At 49.9% G+C, this 8,364-nt stretch overlaps 1 protein-coding gene across 4 annotated transcripts in view; it reads right to left on the bottom strand.

The window, feature by feature from the left end:
* The window catches only part of LOC108298826 (protein FAM156A/FAM156B), a 36,025-nt gene that overhangs the window by 16,283 nt on the left and 11,378 nt on the right, over positions 1–8,364 (bottom strand). The gene's annotated exons all lie outside the window — the stretch shown is intronic.

The following is an 8,364-nucleotide window of genomic DNA, read 5'->3' as shown; positions in this document are numbered from 1 at the left end:
TTTTGGGATAAGTTTACTTGCAAAGAATTGGCTGCAGGAAGGTAACTGAGGAAGGTGACAGATTAATTTGCCTGACTATAGCAATTATTTCACTGTTTGTGTGTATAACATCATTTTTTTTTTCTTTTCTAGACAGAGTCTTGTTGTGGCACCAGGCACCAGGCTGGAGCGCAGTGGCGCAATCTCGGCTCACTGCAACCTCTGCCTCCCAGGTTCAAGCAATTCTCCTGCCTCAGCCTCCCAGGTAGCCAAGTAGCTGGGACTACAGGTGCGCACTACCACGCCCAGCTAATTTTTGTATTTTTAAGATAGAGACGGGGTTTCACCATGTTGGCCAGGATGGTCTCAATCTCTTGACCTTGTGATCCGCCCGCCTTGGCCTCCCGAAGTGCTGGCATTACAGGTGTGAGCCACTGCACCCGGCCAACATAATGTTTTATATCTTAAATCTATACAATAAAAACATAAATAATAATAAAGATACATACATTGATTTCTCCTTTATTCCTATAGACTCATTGTTGTGTGTGAACATGGAGTTTGGAATTGTGGCCCCAGGTTCAGTATCATGAAGTGATGTGGGCTGAGGACCTGCCTCACAGCTGGTCCTTCCTGCCACAGAGTGGACTCTGAGGCTTAGCTTTGTTCACTACAGCCTGTTATGTCAGCTCCTAGCATGGCACACCTGAGTATGAAAGGAAGTGTCTGCTTTGGACATGTGGACAATAAAAGAGAAAAGATGGAAATGGCCCTGGTCTTGCCACCGGCAGCCCAAGCCTGAACCCCGGCTGTAGGGTACACTGGACTCACACTGTCCTGGCATGCTGGCCCCCACGCTGATGTGCCCTTAACATGGCACAGTGGGAATGGCTCTTCCTGGAGCCTGGCTGTTGAGGACCTACTACCTACTGTGTGCCATGCATGTGCAGTGTTGATTTCCCAAAGACCCAGAGAGGTAAGTATCACCCCCATCTACAGATAAGGAACCAAGCTGAAAGAGGTCAGGGCGCTGAAGCAGAAAAAGGCTGGATTTGGGACTCACATGTGGGTTCTCTCAGACTCCAAAGCCAAGCCTCTTTAAACTCATGACAACATACTTTGCTTATGTTTCCCTTGCTGAGATGCAGATATTATTCCGTGACGGGATAGTCAGTCTGGTCCTGACACCACATCCATCTGTGTGAGATCCAGGCCCCTGGCAGGGCAAAGCCACCCTGCAAGGTTCTAACACAGTCCACTGAAGCTGCCCCTGAGAGGGGAGACCCCCCTCACCTCTTTTAATTTTACCTCTTTCCCCCAACCTTCAGATGGGAAGGAGGGTGAAAAAGGAAAAATAATGAAATACCAAAGAGTTGGGAAAATGACTCCCTCTTTCGTTCCCAGCGTCTCTGCTATCTGTTAACCTTGAAAGAGCTGCAAATGAATGCTATCTCTGCTGGCTGGAGCCCGGCACTGCTTCACGCCCCCACATGTCTACAGACCAGGTTCCCTCCTGGAAACACCTCCGCCAACAAACAGCTTGTTGCTTTTGTCTGGTCTCTGTAAGCCCCCTCCCTTGCTGGTCTCCACTTGCGCTGCATATAAATTAGCAAATCAATAAAGCCAAAAAAATTGTAAGGTTGGACGTCCAGCAAATGAACAATGGCATAGTCCCCCCTCAGTTCCCCCTTTAGCGTTGTAAGCATATAAAAAGGGAGAGAAGCTGCAGCTCAGGGAGCTTCTTGGATAAGGCTGTAGCCCCCCGCAGCTCCTGCCCAAATAAAAATCCACTTCCTTCCTCAGTTCAGTGTTGAAAAGTTTTGTTCCCCGCCGCTCCTACTACAGCCCGGAGTCCCTTGCCTCACAGCTAACAGTCGAGTTTGTCTTCTGGGGCTCTCCAGGAGGCACTTTGCCCTATTGCAGAGACACTTGCAATCCACCCCTGCCCTAAATTATGTCTCCATCCTCATTTTTACAGATAGGAAGAATCTAGAGGCAAACAGAGCAGAGGCAGCATTGTTAGTGGCTGCAACACAGCTGTGGAGTTGATCAGACTCCAAATGTAGTGTGGAAATCAACAGACTGAGGATGGGAATCTGGCTCCTCCTGTTCTTCAGCTCTCTAGGCTATAAGCTGTGCAGAATCAAAGTGCCTGCCGCCCACACCTCCCCTCTTCTGAAGAGTCTGTCACCCTGCAGGTGAGGGTAGGGTGCTCTCTTGTGTGCTTCTAGGGGACTGTGGGTTGAATTCTGCCATGGCTCTCCAGTGTGGGGGTCATTTGCTGGCAAGGATACGGCCGAAAGCATTGCCCTATTCCTAGAGTGTCCAGTCAGGACTCAGAACAAGTTAACTTGGTTAATAAGGGAATTTCACCCAGGGTACTTGGTCAGTAATGGCTATGATTGTAGCAGCTCTGTGTGCATTAGAAATGCTCCAGGAGAATACAGTGAACAGAGGACATCTGTGCAATGAGATTCTCTTCCCTTGGAGTCTGGGAGGAGGGCTGTAACTCTCCTCCCTAATTCCAGAACTCCTAATAAAAGAGGCTACAACTTTATTTATTTGAGACAGAGACTCGTTCTGTTACCCAGGCTGGAGTGCAGTGGCACAATCTCAGCTCATTATAATCTCTGCCTCCTGGGTTCCAGCTATTCTCCTGCCTCAGCCACCCAAGTAGCTGGGATTACAGGCACAAGCCACTGCACCCAGCTAATTTTTTTGTGTTTTTAGTAGAAACATTTCACCACGTTGGCCAGACTGTTCTCGAAGTCCTGACCTCAAGTGACCTGCCTGTCTCACCCTCCCAAAGTACTGGGGTTACAGGTGTCAGCCACCACACCCGGCCAGAATTTTTAAATATGTTTCAGCCAGTATGTTATTCCACCAGGCTCAGTTCTGGCCTCCCAGGGGACCACAGTGATGGGTTCACCAAACTGTCCGAGTAGCCCATGGCAAGTGCACGTGGACCTCCCCCAAGATCTGTAGGGAAGGAGGACTGTTGACTGGGTTCTGGCCTCCTAATCAAGTATGTGGTTCTGTGGCTGCAACACAGATGTCCACGGCGACAAGGACATGAACACCTGGATGAGCACATCTGTCANTCCGAGTGGGCTGCATCAGCTGCCCTTGCCTGTCCTAGTTTATTGCCCAAGCCCTCCTGGTTCTGACTGCTCCTGCCCGGGTCCCTCTTATGCCTGAACTGTGCAGGCTGCACAGATGTGCTTTTGGCATCTGTGGCCCTTTATTTTCCCTTTCCATCTCACTGGCAGAGCAGAAGCATACCTGGCCCAACAGGATCCTGTCTCTGTCACCGTGGCACCTCCTGCCTTCCGTTCAGCTTCCTGCTGGTGCGCTGTGTCGGGATGACTCAGCCTCTGACTTTTATTCCCAACTGGTCCCTCTGTCTGGAAGGCCTTCACCACAGATATCTGCCTGACCCCTCCCCCTTCACCACAGCTATCTGCCTGACTCCTCCCCCTTCACATCTTTGTGAAAATGTCACCTTTTCAGCCCAGGCTACCCTGGTCACTCTGTGTCATAATTAACCTGCAGCCCACCCAGTTCCTCCCCCTATTCCCAGTCCCTGTACCACCATCTGGATATTTTTTAACAGAACCCCATCACCTTTATAAACTAAAAATAAAATTGTAAGCCCCACCCACCAGCCATCTGAATTGACCCTTCCTCTAGGCCGAGGCCATTCCATAGTTAACCTGAAAAACTAGTTCAGGCCATCATAGGAAGGGTGGGTCAGACATGCGTCATTACACCCTTCTCCCTATGGAATTCAGGTACAACTGACCAGCATTTCTGTTATCTTAAGGAAGAGATCTTAAGGCTTTAGCAATAAGATACCAAGTTCAACCCTGACTAGCATAGCATCACATTACAAATAGGCCCTGAAAGAAGTCAAAGTATTTCACCCAACAATATATTTCTTTGACACATTTTGAAATAGCCCTACAGAGCCACCACTTGTGAGGAAGTCTACATTCTGTAGAAAATCCCTTTTCCTTTCCAGGTCTTTTTCCTGACCTAGGAGAGAATTAACGAAGAGTCCAGCACCTTTTGAAGTCTGATAAGAAACATTTACAGCCTATACTCTCTGAAACCTGCTACCTCGGGGCTTCATTGGCATAGGAACCTTGGGCTCCACAATGCCTTATCTTAATCCAGACACTCCCTCCTATGGGTTGGAGGTCTTTAGATAAACTCAAGCAATTGCCAATCTGAAAATCTTGGAATCCACCAGTGACCTGAAAGACCCCCCGCTGCCCCGCCAACCTACAATTGTCCAGCCTTTTCACACCGAACCAATGTACATTGTACATGCACTGATTGATGTCTTACATCTCCTCAAAGTGTATAAACCAAAGCTGTACACTGACGACCTTGGAGATGTTTTGTCAGGATCTCCTGAGGTTGTGTCAGGAGCACGTCCTTAACCTTGGCAAAATAAACTTCTTAATTGAGACCTGTCTCAGGTACAGTTTGTTCATAACTTCCAACAGTTACTAGATTCCCTTGTGGAGGGTTTGCTGTCTGCCACCTATCATGTCCCCTTCAGGGAACATCAGATTCAGGGCAGGGATTTCTGTTGATATGGTTCCCTGATGTATCCCCACACCTGAAGCAGTGCCTGGCACGTAGAAGACCTTCATACATATTTGTTGCCTGAAGGAACACATCTGCCTCCCCCACTAGACTGTGAGACCATTCAGGGTCTCATTGTCCCCTACGAGACAGAGCCCTCTATGCATCCTTGCATCATTGTGCAAAGAGCCTCACAAAATAACAAAATTAAACCGTGCATGTCTTAGAGACGGAGGGGACATTCTGGGGGTAGTTTCTACTTTCTTCAGCCCAACACACATTTCTCTTGAATGGTCTGTGCCCATTAGTCCTATATTCCAGCTGAGACGGTCTCAGGCCCACGCCTTCCCTCGGCCACCGATGGCATCTACCTGCGCTCCCTCTCTTCCCTAGCCCCGAATTCTGCATTCAGAAGTTCTGTGTGCGGGAAGGGGCCAAGATGCCACTCTGTAGATCCTTATCATGTAAAAGTAAAGTTGGGGTTTGGGAAGATGATCCGAACAACTAGAGTCTCCTGCCATCCCCCCAGGGCACAGGGGATCCCGGGTCTGAGGCATGTGTTCTGGAGAGCTGCAACAAGGACACCGTGTCCAGGTTATTTTCTGGGTGTCAGTGAGTTCTAGCAGGAGACAGACCACATGACTCAGGACCACATGGACAGGTCCTGTTCATCCCTGAGAGAGGGGGCCCTGTTCTGTGTCTTTTGTCAGAGACACAGAAGAAATACCTCCCCACACTGAGATCTCCACAACAGGTACTGAGGGGGACCTGTGACTCTCAAAACAGTTGCTTGACTCCAACCCCAGGGGTGACTGTAAAGGAAGCCAGCTGTGTAAACTCAGGGGTCTAGAAAGATAAGCTGAGCTGTGAGGGGCTGGAGTGGACAAGTCTGGGAAAGCCAACTCGAGACAAGGTCTCACTGACTGCACAGGATGAATCCCAAACATCAGGAGAAGGTCACAAACACTTCATGACTGGACTTTGCTGTGTGACAATGTCTCTCATGCTGGAGATGATCTCCAAAAGAGGACAAATATTTCAATCCCTGGAACACGGGACCAAAGACAGACAAGGACTCACATCACCCACCAGCTCTGATATCTCCTACCCTGGACACAGACTCTGAAATACCTCAGGGACCCTACAGGGTGAGTTACAAAGCTCAAGAGACCCCAATGACATAGAGAACCCAGATAACAACCCAGAAATGAGCAGCTCAGAGACCTCAACCCTGGACACACAACACTAAACAGTTTGTAGAAATCAGAGCCCTCCAAGAGCTCCGTGAAGGACACAGACACAGCCTGCTTGGAGATGTCAGATTGTAAAATCTAGACCCTTGTGTATGTGTGAAACTTTAGAACCTGTTATGTAGAAACCCAATTACCTCACAGACCTCACACCCCAGATACAGAAGCTCACAAAACCATAGTGCGCCCACTATGGGATGTAGACACAGAAATAGTTGAGGGAACCAGGACAGGGAATACAGAGGCCTTGGGCACAATGTGACCTGCAAGAAACACCTGGGAGACATTCGAGTGTGGGACACGCTATTCCCACACAGCAGAGAGTTTACAACCTGAGACACAGCAACTCCTCAACATGTCAGCAGCCTCAACCCCTTGGGTGCTGACTCATAACCAGAGAGGACACACTCAGGACGCAGGACCCCAAACGGATCAGACATCTTTGTGAGTTTGGAATAACCTCAGTGCTCTCACAACCTAGGATATGGAGCCCAGGGGGCGCTACTGTATCCCATCCTTGACACAGACACTAGGGAGAGCTCAAACCCTACTTCCTGAAATACAGAACTGCTCCCATGCCTTGCATTCTAGACACAACACCTAAAGTAGATCAGACACCTCCCACGCTGGGAGAAAACCCTAACCAGCCCAGAGGACTGTCACCCTGGACACAAGTCCTCCACAGCTCAGAGACCTGCCGACCTGGGACACTGCCCTCCAAATTGGTCAGAGACCTCAGAATCTGGACACAGAGCCTGAAAGAGCTCAGCAGAATGACATCTTGCAATGGAGACACCTAAAAAGTCACTTGGTACAGGACATGTGTCAGATGCAGTCACAGCAAGAGATCACCCACCCTCTTGAGGCAGACACAGAGACAGAGGGAAACAGAAGCAGAGTCAAAGGTAGTAATGAGGTGGGGAAAGGAATGAGGATTAGGGAGAGCATTTCTGGGCAGATTCTGTCGTTAGTTAGTTAGCCTTGATTTCAGGACCCAGGCCCAGGCAGTCGAGTAACCTGTTGTTTTCCAGGTGAAGGGAGACCCCAGGTTCTGCCCTCAGAGGCTGTTTCTGGGACTAGACCACACCAGGAGGGCCGGAGATGGTGTACACAACCAGTGGAGCCCTTTCCCCATCAAAATGGGGGTCCATTCTAGGTTTGGAGGGTTCATGCCATCATGGAGTGGAACCCTGTGTCCCTAAGGCCCCAGCTGCCCTTCTGCTGAGGGGCCACTATCCTAGTGTGGGGAAGGGGGTGCCTGTGCCCCGATGGAGTAAGAGCATGAGTCTGGGCTGCTTATGACAGTGCTGGAAGCCTCCCCCAGCCCTGGGATTGTTTGTCCACACCCTCTTTATCTGCCCTGAACAACTCTGCTTTAGCCTCCTGGGCAAGTGCACTCAGGAGGCACAGCGGACACCTGGCTTCCCTGTGCTCTCTATGGCCCTGAACCGAGGGACACCTGCAGATCCTTTGCAAGGGAGTGAAGCAGAGGCAGCTGAAGTGGATGGAGGCTGAAGCAGCTGGCCATGCTGTGCTGAGGCTCTGCGGCACAGACCAAGAGCTGACACTCAGGGGCGCTGCTGTCTCCCCAGCCAACTATCCTCTCTATGTCATGAGGGCCCCATCCCTCCCCCCCAATGCCTGATTCTGCTTTATAGGAGACATGACATGAGGGCATCCACGCTTGCTGCAGGGCTTTGTGCAAAGGGAAGGAGAATAGACATCTGCCTGCCCCATTTCCTCTAGACCAGCCCTAAGGCAGAGCTATTTGCTCATGGGTGAAAACAGCTGTAAGGCTGTGGAATTCGGGGACTGAGGCTCAGGTGGGCCTGGCCGGTGGGCGTGATGCTCCTGGGGACACACTCACTGGTCATCTCTGATTCCCTGGTGGACGTGCACTGCTGCAGGACCACAGGAGCCCAGTGTCGCAGCTCCACCATTTCCTCCAGCGCTCTGAGCACAGTCCGGGCTTAATGAATGCCTGGTGGGATGCTCTCTGACTGAAGAACACAGCTCCTTAGCTACGCTCACCCACACAGCTGTCCCTGCTTAATGCCTAAAATCCGATATTCAAGCTGGGCACAATGGCTCAGTCCTGTAATCCCAGCTTTTTGGAGGCTGAAGTGGGAGGATCAGTTGAGGCTAGGAGTTGGAGACCACTCTGGGCAACACAGCAAGACCCTCTCTCTACAAAAAAATTCAAAATTAGCTGTGAGTACCTGGAGTCCCAGGTCCTCAGGAGGCTGAGGTGGGAGGAAGGTTTGGGTCCAGGAGGCTGAGGCTGCAGTGAGCCTTGATTGCACCACTGCACTCCAACCTGGGTGACAGAGTAATACCGTGTCTCAAAAAAAATTTTTTTTAATTAAATCCCATATTTACTTATTTACAAAAGATTGAAAAGATGTTCAAACTATTCATTAGACTGGGTATTAATATCCATAATATACAAAGAAGTTGAACATCTCAACAGCAAAATATACCATCCAAGTTCAAATAGGGAAACGATCTGAACTGACATTTCTCAAAGGCAGGCATACAAATG

The sequence above is a fragment of the Cebus imitator genome, unplaced genomic scaffold, assembly GCF_001604975.1.
Source record: "Cebus imitator isolate Cc_AM_T3 unplaced genomic scaffold, Cebus_imitator-1.0 Scaffold1115, whole genome shotgun sequence".
In the NCBI taxonomy this organism is placed as follows: domain Eukaryota; kingdom Metazoa; phylum Chordata; class Mammalia; order Primates; family Cebidae; genus Cebus; species Cebus imitator.
The sequence above is the reverse complement of the archived record's forward strand: the minus strand, read 5'-3'. Positions and strand labels throughout refer to the sequence as shown.